This window comes from Psittacula echo (assembly GCF_963264785.1).
Source record: "Psittacula echo genome assembly, chromosome: 6".
NCBI classification, from domain to species: Eukaryota; Metazoa; Chordata; class Aves; order Psittaciformes; family Psittacidae; genus Psittacula; species Psittacula echo.
Genome location: NC_137743.1, coordinates 60,739,679 through 60,751,026, shown reverse-complemented (window position 1 = coordinate 60,751,026; position 11,348 = coordinate 60,739,679).

Sequence of the window (11,348 nt, the reverse complement as noted above, 5' to 3'; positions counted from 1 at the left end):
TGCTGTGCACAAGTGATTTGGCACGGGCACAGCAATGGGCAGTGGGAATGAGTCTGACAAGACCCTCATCTCTTGTATGTTCACTACCATCAAGACATCTTCCCCTGCTTGGTCAGATTGATCAAAGATCAAATCTGGTTTCCCCAGTGTCAGAGCCACACGTCTTCAGCTCTTTGTCCACTGTGAGTGTGATGACCTTATTAGCCCACAGGGCTGTCTGCTAAGAGGGATCAATGTTCATGAGAGCAGCTGGTGAGCAATATCCTCTCTCCAAGCAGTTGTTCTACAGCAAACCAAGCCTCAGTGTTGCCAACTTGGACAACATCATTGAGATAAATGTGATTTTGGTGCTGCTGGAGCCAGGCTTGCAATGACGTACGAAGCTCCAACTATCACTTGAGTATGTATATTTCTCAGGGTAAATTCTTCAGATCCATCGCCTTCTGCCGGGGAGTGAGGGAAGGAGGCAAAGGGGTCAGGCTGGATGAGTGCGTGACACCGGGAAGTAGCCTGTTGGTCTCTGCACCTGCTTTCTGGAGCCTTCTGGCCCCTTCTGTTGAGATGACCATCTTGGAAATGGTCTCTCTGAGCAGACCTGTATGTGCTGCTTGCCTGTCTTTCTGACTCACAGCGCTCCCTATTTTCACCCCCCTGAAAAGCATATAGAAAGCAGCCAGTTGTTGATGAATACCCACTGTGGACCTTTTCTCATCTCTTGCAAAAACAGGAACAGTCTTCAGTGAATGGAAGTGCCTGTACTTGACCAAAGTTTCAGGTTGGCCAGTCATTTTTTTTCCCCGAAGTATGCAAGTCCCATGGTAGGTGCCATTAATTTTCAGTGGGACACAAGTTGCTCTGTCAGCTATTTTTAATGTTACTTCAAATCCTTCCAACTACCTTCATCTTCCCCTGCCTGTTTAAAAGATGAAAGTTCATCCCAGAAGGACCAGGACCAGACTTGGTCATGGCCTGTGTCTAATACTGCAGTACAGATGTTAAGTAATAACAAACAGTTTCAGTTCAAGTTCTGGGCATTGGATCTGCTGCTGTTTCATGCTAACAGCATCGCTCTAGCCAAGTTTCTGTATTACAGAGCAGCCAAGCTCCTCCCTGCCAATTATTCAGATAGTTGCTCTTAAAATGAGAAAGAGCTTAGATGTTAGAAACCTGCTGTGTCTTCTAAGTTACCTTGGAAGGTTGTTGTGCAAATGAATTCTATACCGGTAACAGAGAAACTTTGTGGAGAAAGAGATACAGACCCCATATAACAGAACCTAGCAGGGATTGGTTTATTTTTATCCTTGCAGGCAACCCAGTATGGGTGAATATGGGTAAGATGATACAGCAGACCAGCAGTGCTGGTGGGGGAGGCTGCTCTGTGAGGTGTGCAATGGAAGGTCTGTGTGCCGCGGGTGGTGCGGCACGGGGATGCGCAGTGGTCTGTAGCTTCTATTGGGCTGTCACTCCCCAAGGTTGTCTTTCTGATGTCAGATCAATGGCATGACAGTGTTTTGTGGTATTGTTTTTTCAGGCTGGCATGTTGAGTTCCAGGAATATTAAGTTGAAATAGAAGTATTTGTTTGTCTGCCTGGCTGTCAAAACAGTATGAGCCCTTATGCCCCTTGCTCTGTAGGGTCCCAAGAACTCACAGAGAGGGATCATTCTACTCCTGGAATAATGTTCTATTTTTGGGACCAGATAATGTGTGTTTCCATTAGTTTTGCTCTTGTTAAATAATAAAATGCTAGCTGATGAGATGTTCTGTGAGGGGCCAATGACTTAGAGTGCTGTGGAGCCTGGACACATGGAAAACACACCAGGAAGGCTCTTATTTTGGAACAGGTAAGCACCTGCCCTCTGGAAAGTTGAATAGTTTCCTTGAGCTCCTAAAAGCAGATGTTTGCCATGTTATTGAACACTTCTGAAAACCTTGGCTAAGCTGATGATGGTGCTTTGAACATGCAGTTCACTCCCCCTTCCCACAGCCTTGCATACATTCAGCTTGCTCTTGCTCAGTGTGCAGGTCCCCACTCCTGCCTGTGGTCACCCAATGGCCCCGTGTGCCTGTCTAACCAAAGCAACTGCACCAGGCCCGGAACATAACCCTGGGTAAAAATTCATCATCCCTCTGTTTTTTATGTGTATTCTGAAAGTGTCTAAGAGCCAACCAAGAACAGGCCAGGCACTATTCAGATGCATGATAAAAGACAGTTCCTCCAGTTCAGAGATGATGTTCTAGATAGAAAGGCTTAGATGACACCTAAATACAGTGAGAAAGTCTGGCCAAAATGTCACTGACCAGCTTCCTCAGTGGCAGTTTCTGTGGCACAGAGTGTGGAAGCTATTGAGAGCTAAAGGCCCATTCAGGGAGGGAAGAAGTGGGAAGTGGGGAGAGCAGAAGATGGGGAGGGCAAAAAATAAACTTAAGAGGACTGAATTTCTTCAACAGGCACTGAGTAAAGAAAAGGAGAAGGGAGAGAAATGACAGATTTCTGTCCAGACCACACTAGAGGTATAGTTGGAAAAATCTGACACTCTTATTTTCTAAGGCTTGAAATTTTTATGTTACTTTAAAGTAAAAGCTTTGAGTAAAGCTCTGCTTTAGAAGACTTCCCTCCCCCATCCCAACCTGGTGGACTGGAAGATTTCCTCTTCACTACAAAATATGCTATTATTTGGAAAAGCTGGGGTTTTAACAATTGCATGGGAAGAATAAGAATATAATTATATAAGATTGGCCTAATGGACATTTGCAGCTGTACTGAGATGCTAACAGCATGCAGAAACCATTATGTTTCCAGTTGTTTGGCAAAAGTTAAGAAACCTTATATATATATATATATATATATTTATATATATATATTAAAGTTAACCATAAAGTAAATCCAGATGGTTCTCTCTTGCACAGACAAGCAGTCTTCAAACTAGACATATAGCTGTAGCCTGGCTATAACTTGTTTTGATTACTGCAGATAAAATGTTTTAAATGACTGTGCACCCTCTTCACAAAATGCTGCGTGCCCTTGATTCTTGCTGAAGTCAACTGGCATTTTTGCAGCACTACATAAAACTTGTTTGACAATACCTTGTGTGCATGAGTATGTAGTTGGGTATTACTTGTTTAATTTCTCTTTCTACTGAAGTATTGCTTAATGGCCCCCATCAGGGGTTTGGGCTCTGCTGAGGCAGGCATTGCAGACTCATAAAACACAAAGGACACTTGCTGCCCTATGTAACCTCCTGCTTGAGCTTGTTCTTGTCTCTTCATCTCCTAGTTAAGGATTGCCGGAAAATATTGGTCGTGTGCTTATTTTTGATTGATGTATTCAGAGTTTTATTTGATTCTTTAATAAGCATTGTCTGTTGTGTTCATTACTTCATTTCAGCTAGACGTCAGTTGTGCTAGCTTCTATCAGCAGGGGAATCAGAATTACGTTGCCTTGCGAGACCATTCTGCAAATCAAATCAAAGCAGCAGCTTTGCTTCACAGGGCAAAGATTTAGGTGCCTGAATGTTTTAAGTCAACACACTAGGAGCACTTCTAAAGTTCTGAAAAAAGGGGAACTGAAAGGTCCATCAGAAATGATAGACTCGTGGTATGTTACTTTTTATGTTGGTTTGTTGGGTGTTTTTTAAGTCAATAAGCAAGTGTTCTTGTAGATAACAGTTGATGTTGTTTGTCCAAGTAGTATAACAAGTAGGAATACTGTTTTATGAGCTGCTTAAGCAGTATTGTCAGAAGGGCAAGTTGGATTTGACCTGATAGGAGTCAGATTTAATGGCTGGTGAGTCTCCTGCTAAATCTCTGACAGGGCTAATAGCCCAGCAGTAGTGGCTGTATTTTTAGGACAGTATTTGAGGCTAGGGATGAAACAAGCTTCCCTGGGGACTAGGAAGGAAGGACCCCAGTCCCGAACAAGGTTCCCTGGCCTTTCCTGGGCTTGTGGGAGGAGGCTGGGGCCATGGCTCTGAAAGGCATTTTGTTCACTGTTCTGCTTTTTCTCTCACTGTCAGCAGGAAAAAATGTTCTGAGAGATTTGTGTTGAAATGCAGTATAGATCCCAAGGCACGGTAATGTGGAAAATAAAGGATGAGGGCTTTCTTGTAACCTCCCCTTACCAAAGAATGCTGGGAACAGGAAGAGAATGGGGCCCCAAACTGCTTACCCCTGTTTCCCAATCAGTGCTAAGAGGTAGTCCTTCAAGAAAAGCACCTGCCACAGAAATCCTACACAGAGAATATTAACCATTGAGTATATACTTCTGTGCAGGGCACCCTCATGTGCTTCTGAGGTCCAAAAACGGGACACTTCCAATTGGTCATAACATGTAAACTGCTTTACAGAGAAAATGGCATTCCCAAAATTCAAGGTGGTTTTGTCCCTAATATCCCACAGTATCACACACACAGGATTGCACTTAAATTCTCTTGACAACATGTTGGGAAACTGTCACAGCCTGTTTCTACTCTTATTGTTCATTGGGGTAAGAAAGTTTTTTCTTCTTCTTCTCTATTTCCTTAATAACATATTGCTGCGGATTCCAGAAACATGTGGTCTAACCCATTCCCTAAGCATAGCATGTTTTAAAAAATAAACAAAAATAATAGATACTTGGTATGTCACTCTCATCAGAAAGTTTTGTCCAGACATGCTGAGAGGAGGTTTTGGGTCAGCGTAATCTCATGGTATACAGAGTGCCAAATCCAGACTCGAATAGAGCTCAGAGACAGAAACTGGATTGATGTTTACTGTCCTCTTGATACAGGCTTCTGACTCATTGGCAGTGCAGATGTGGAAACACAAGAGCTGCTGTGCTGGTGCCATTAGCCCGGTGTCTGTACTGCTGACCGTGGTCAGCAACAAACGCCTTAAAATACATGAAATCTGTGCTCCCCACTTATGGGATAAATTTTCTGCCCCACAAAAAATCTGTTTAATCTCTCCACTCCACCTCCTTAGATAAAGCTTGGCTGGAAGCCTGAAGCCTGAAGTTTTACAGCTTTTCCAAAACCATTTTTCTTCCAATGTAAATTGTCTCTGGTGGCGGTTTTTCTTATTTATGTGACTGATACTCTCTTTAACGTTTCTATGCTCTTTGCCTCCAAGTGTTCTGATAATGAGTTCAACAGACTAAATGATGATGATAACTATAACTTATAACATTAACTGGTTTAAAATATATCCCCTTTTCATTTTTAACTAAGCAAGCTTGGGGGAAGTTTGCCGGACCACTTCTCAGGTGCAGCTGTTCGGCTGTACTCAGAACATCTGGTCCTGTGGTACCATATGGCTATGACCAACCATACCCCTAGAAGTAATCAAGTACACTTCATGTCATAAAAACCCACAACAGCAAAACAATGCCTCGTAATCCACCAGGAATGCTCCACACCACCTCAGGGCAAGTGCCTTTTAAAGGTTTTTTGCTCCGAGTTTGATCAGGTTCCAGACTCTTTAAAGCTGAGAACACCATAAAAGTTAGAAATTAGGTACTCCATTTCAAGAAAAATACAAAAGCCAGACCTAGTAGTTATATGAACTAGAAATAGAGTTGTTACACTATGAGAGATAGCAAGACTGCCTTAATAGATGGCATTCAAGTGCAGCTGTTTATGGGTCTTAACTGGTGCCGGCCCATGAAATGCATACTTAGAAAGGAAATCAGGGAAAGCTAACACATGCCTGGGGGTTTTGAAGTTGTTATTATCATCCACATGCATAAGAACAGGAGATCCTCTCTAGTCCAGTAAGTACTGAGAAATGAATGAGTTTGGCTGGCACATACATCAAAGGTCTTCACTTGTAATTTACTTAAGAGATTAAAAATGAAATACGAGGGAATTATTGAGGAAGAGCTAGCTGCTGTTTTTTCCCCCTTGCAGCAGGAAAGAAGAACAATTGAGCATCTCTTCTGACTGAAAGTGATTACTGAAAAGCTTTCTGACAACCTTGAGCAAAGAAGCAGTTGCATCTTAGTTTCACTGACATCAAATAAGCATTTGATTTACTGAGACCAAATTGGACCTGTCCAGGGCCAAGGAGTGTCTTTGAGAAGCAAACAAACTTGATAAAGTCTTTTTTCACAGAACCACAATCTCTAAAGCAATGCATTGCCAGACCATGGAATGTGCTCTGCATTTTAGCTACCAGAAATGTTTTGCTTTGAGAAATAAAATAACAAAACCTAGGGACAAATGCTTAAAGCTTGCTACTGTTCCCTTTCCTGTCAAATGTGGGTTTTATTGAGGTTTTTCAAGAGACTGAGTAACCACTGGGAAGTAGACAGGGTTGACAAGTTATTAAGCTGTGGTTGGACTGGAAGATAGAAAGGCTTGATAACAACTGTGATTGTCTGGGACAAGACTGACTATGAATGCGTTTGAGGTGGAAGGAGGAGAGAGGTGGCTTCCTTGAGAAGCTTCCAGGAGGAATGCAGAGTGTGGGAAACCCTTATTTTAGGGGGTAGAGGAAAAACTGTGATGAATTTTTGATAAAGGTGCAGAGATGTTGGCAGAGATCCAGATCATTTAAGTCTTCCCATCCCATGTCCTTTGCTGTTGCCAAGTCAGAGATCTTGTGGATCTCTGAACAAAGATCTCTCTTCAGAGATCTTGGAGTCTCTGAATCAAGATCAGATACCTTAAAAAAGAGCCTGGTCTTTTTTGGAGGTGATACAGGAACTGATGGGTGTTAGTCTACAGCCTGTATGACCCAATATGGAAGATGCTGACTACAGCTAATTTCTATGTTCATTTTAGGCTAAACGTAAAATTTAGGCTAAATGTAAAATCTGTATTTTTTGCCGATTTTCTATGTAGCATGTGCTTTAACAACTTTTTTCCCCTTCATCACACAAACTCTTATTGAATGTTCTTGGTCCACATCATCTTATTTAGATTGGGATTTTACCATCCCTTTTATATTCCACTAGATCATAGAACAGTTAGGGTTGGAAAGGACCTTAAGTTCATCTAGTTCCAACCACCCTGCCATGGGCAGGGACACCCCACACTAAACCATGCCACCCAAGGCTTTGTCCAACCTGGCCTTGAACACCGCCATGGATGGAGCATTCACAACTTCCTTGGGCAGCCCATTCCAGTGCCTCACCACCCTCACAGTAAAGAATTTCTTGCTTATATCTAACCTGAACTTCCCCTGTTTAAGTTTAAACCCATTACCCCTTGTCCTATCCCTACAGTTCCTGATGAAGAGTCCCTCACTGGCATCCTTGTAGACCCCATTCAGATATTGTGTAGTCCTAAAAACATTCTGGCTGTAACTTTATTGTACTTAGAACCAGAACATCATCAGTCCAGCTCATTTGTTGTTTTATATAATGGAGGCTCAAGACAGGAGTAATAAAAATGAGTGTATGTTTCCCAGTCAGAAATAATCAACTACATTTATAGGCATTGCCACTCTTTATTAAGATAAAAGTTAAAATAGTCTCTTTTTGTGAAACCAGCTGGTCTCTCCCACACCATTAAACTCATCCACACAAACATACTTGCACTGAGAATTTCAAGGAAAGCTTTTAGCTTGACCCTTTGCTTTTCCATTAAGATTACAATGTGCCCCCATTTATCCAAGAATCCATTCAACACACTTTATTCCAGCTGTTACAGAGGCTGATTTCAGTATAAATGTTGGATCAGTCCCCTGCATTTTCCTAACTTACACTTGAAATAACAGCCAATTGTTTTAAAAGAGTATTAGCATAGAGGATTTTCTTGTGAATGGAAATGAACTCTGTGCCAACAACAGACCTGAGAATACCACCCTGTGCCAAAGAGGAGCAAGCAGAGAGGTGCTGGAGATTCCCTACCATCAGAAAGGGAGTGCCAGGAGACAGGACTGGCTGTCAGGAGCCCCAGCTTGAGGAGTAAAACCATGAGGAAGCTGGCTGGGTGGTCAGTGGTCTCTTTTTTTCGAGGAAAAGAGGACTTGGGGCTGAGATGCAGAACTGAAGTTTTTGAGAAAATTGAGCTATCAGCAGGTGTTGCAGTTATAGCTCATTTACTAGTGGAAAAGTAACATATATATAAACAATGCATAAATTTACTGCTAAGCATGGTTTTGAAATGTCTCAAATTTTTTAGTCGTATGAATAAGCCTGGCTTTAGAGAAAATGGTGCTGCATGCCAGAGATAAGCAGGTTCAGGTTTTACCTATTGACTTGTCTTTAAAAAGGTGGGGGGAGAACCTAAAGGAACAAAGACTTGAAAGTAGAATACATCAAATATTGTTTCCTTGGAAACAAAAAGGAAGATTACATCACAGGGCTTTAAGCCTATAAATAGTCACCTAGCAGTGCAGATGCCGCAGAAGAAACTCTTGTTCCTAGAGGGAAAATTTAGAAATGAGGATGACCTCCCTTTAGACACTGCTGTCACAATGCAGTCAGCACAACCTGATCTTGAGGACTTGCAGTAAATTTAGCTGATGGTATATGACAGTCTTCCCTCAATTAGCTGTAGCATTCAGCTCAGGGAACTGGTTCAGTTGGTGAGAAGAGGTACAATTTTCAGGCTGCTATAAATACCATCAGTGTCTCCAGAGCCCTGCTATGCTGCTGTGGCAGAAATTACTGGAAGTCTTCAGTCTGAACTCTAAATCCTTCAGGCAGCCATGACGGGACAGTGAAAACCCCAAGCCCACATTAATGTTTGTAAGAAACAACCTGGGCAAAGCAGCACCACACTCTGAGGGGAGTTCAGGCCTTTGGACAAGATGAGATGCAGCTCACAGAAGCCTGTCCTCCCATGGTCCCAGATACATCCTGCCCCTTTTCCTCTCTCTTTAGCCACCTCCCAGTCATGCAGCTGTTGTGCCTGGGGCTGAAGCATCCCTCTGTCCCTGTGAGGGTGAGCAACAGCAGCTGAGGAAGGTCTAAAGGCAAGCACAGAGGGACAGTGGCTTGGCACACAGCAGGCTGCTGCCCCTCCAGCCCCCTGCAAGCTCATGGGCCCAGCTGTGTTGGGGTGTTGGCTGTTGCATCCTGCTAGTGTTAAGTGTTGATGGCAAGTGTTTTATGTTTCAGAGTTATGTTTCTTGATGCTATGGAATATTTATACCATTAATTATTAAACCAAATAATACAAATGTTTTCATTGTTACAGCTGGGTTCCTTTAGACTATGCTGTATTTCATCTTGCAACCTTTAGTTTTTAGTAACATGCAACTTTCTGCTTACTTTTGCAGCTGAACTCATATCAGTATGTGTATACAACACTGCTAAAAGGATAGTTTCAAAACTGGGCAATTCATGCATCTTATGGGCTAATGTAGCTAAATCTTCCTTTGAAAGACTAAAGGAATAAATTGTATTATTATGTGGCCTTTCCAGATGTTTTTAAAAAAATTGATTGGTTATGGGTCTGTTAGGAAACAATCCCTTTCGAATTGAGACACAGATTTGTTCTATCAGTTTGTACGTGGTAACACTGGCCTTGGTCAAATTTCCACTTTCTGGTGGGAATCCTCTCGGTTTGAGTAGGAATCTTAGTATCACTGATGGCTCGCAAAGGGCTGTTCCAAAGCTGACAGAGCAGGGCTTGGGGCTGCTGGTAAGTGAAGGGATTTGTTAAGTGTCCCAATGTCACAGATGTTGATGATGCTGTAATATATATGTATGTATACATCCTTCCCTGGCACTGCTCTCTTTAAGGCATGGCCAATTAAATGAAAGAGCATGTGCTCCCAGCTGCTTTAGCCCTAGGACATGGCTGTGGTGTACCAGGTGGCAGTACTCCAGCTCTCATAGCTTTTTTTTCCATATCTCATAGCATGGTACGCACTCCCAAATCTACCAGAGAATCTCAGCTTTCCTTGGCAGAGAGGAGAAGAAATATAAGTTTATTGCCCTTGTCAAGAAAATCATGAAAACAATGAACCTTAAGATAAATAATAATAATAAAATCCCATGCTTTATAAAGACATTCTCACAGTGGGAAAGTGGAGGACTTGATACACGAGTTCTGAACATCTGGGGCTGGCAGAAATTCAGTCCTTGCTTAGGTAAATGTGAGGGTCATTTGTATGCATGTCTGAGCATAGCTGTGATTCTGGATCCAAGGTTGTTATTACCATAGCAAACTTTAAGATCCCAGATCTGTAAGTTCTAGTGCTAAGGGAAATCTGGATGAGATTTGAACCTTGTAGTTTGTGTCAATCTTTAGTTTAATCTTATGTTTTAATTTCAATGAATTGTAAGGGATTTGGCATGCTTCTTTTCATGGGAAAAGTGGTTGGGGTGGGGAGAGGATCCTGATATGATGGTGCTTTGTTTGACGTGCTCGGGTTTGCTGCTGTAATCTCTCATCTCTGAGTCATTGTGCCTGCACAGTTTGCTTCACCCACCCAAAAAACTGTCTGTGCCATGTTGTGAACTGATATTCCACGGTGCAGTATTCTGCCAGTACAATCACACCCCTCCAGAAGCACTCTTGCTGTACTTAACACAGGATAACTACTAGAATACAGAATTTTTAGCCTCCCAGGATTTTTTTCCAAGTAGCCCAAAACTAACTTCTTTCTTTTTAACAAGTCAGCACTTCTATTGCCAGGCAGGTGTTTCTGAGCATTGGAAGGACTGTCATCAACATGGCTAGCCTGAAAAAGATGTATTAGTATCCATCTGTTGATGTGCTTTTGGGTGACTGGCCAGACAGACCCCTATAGCACTGATACACTGATTGACATCTGACCAAAAGGATCTGGAATAGCAGAGATGCAGGTAAGTTGTCGTATGTCTGGTGCAAAGCAGGATGTGTTAGAAACTGGAGGTAGTGGTTGTAAAAGCAAGGTGTAGCCACGTGGAGGCATAACTGAGTCTAAGGTAATGTTTTGGGCTGTTATTTTTGTTTCATGGATGTTGACAGTAGGAAAAAACATCAGGTGAATTGATGGGAAGCAGCTTTGATTGTAAAATCTAAATATTCCTTTCTGTCACTGCCTTCTCCCAAGCACTCGCTCCCTCCCTAAAAAACAACCTACAGCTATTCTGCCTCATCAGATGAGCTGTTTAAATTAAAGCCACTCTGTAAGACTAACATGCATGCAAGGGCTGTTTTCCTTGGTTCAGTTTTCATGTCTTGTTAAGCAATGTGTCCTTTGATTAATTCAGTTATGTACGAAATTAAAAAGGTGGTCAGTCTGATTTCTAATCAGTTGTGTGTTTGGGTCATGTATCAGCTAATTATATACAGACAAATTATATACAGACAATTAACAGTTGCACCTGAGCAGTGCACTGCTTAGCCTTCCAGTGTGCAGAGCATGCAAGGCTCTGATTTCCCCAGGACAGCTGAGGAGGAGGGCATTGTCCCATGGGCTGTGCAGTGTC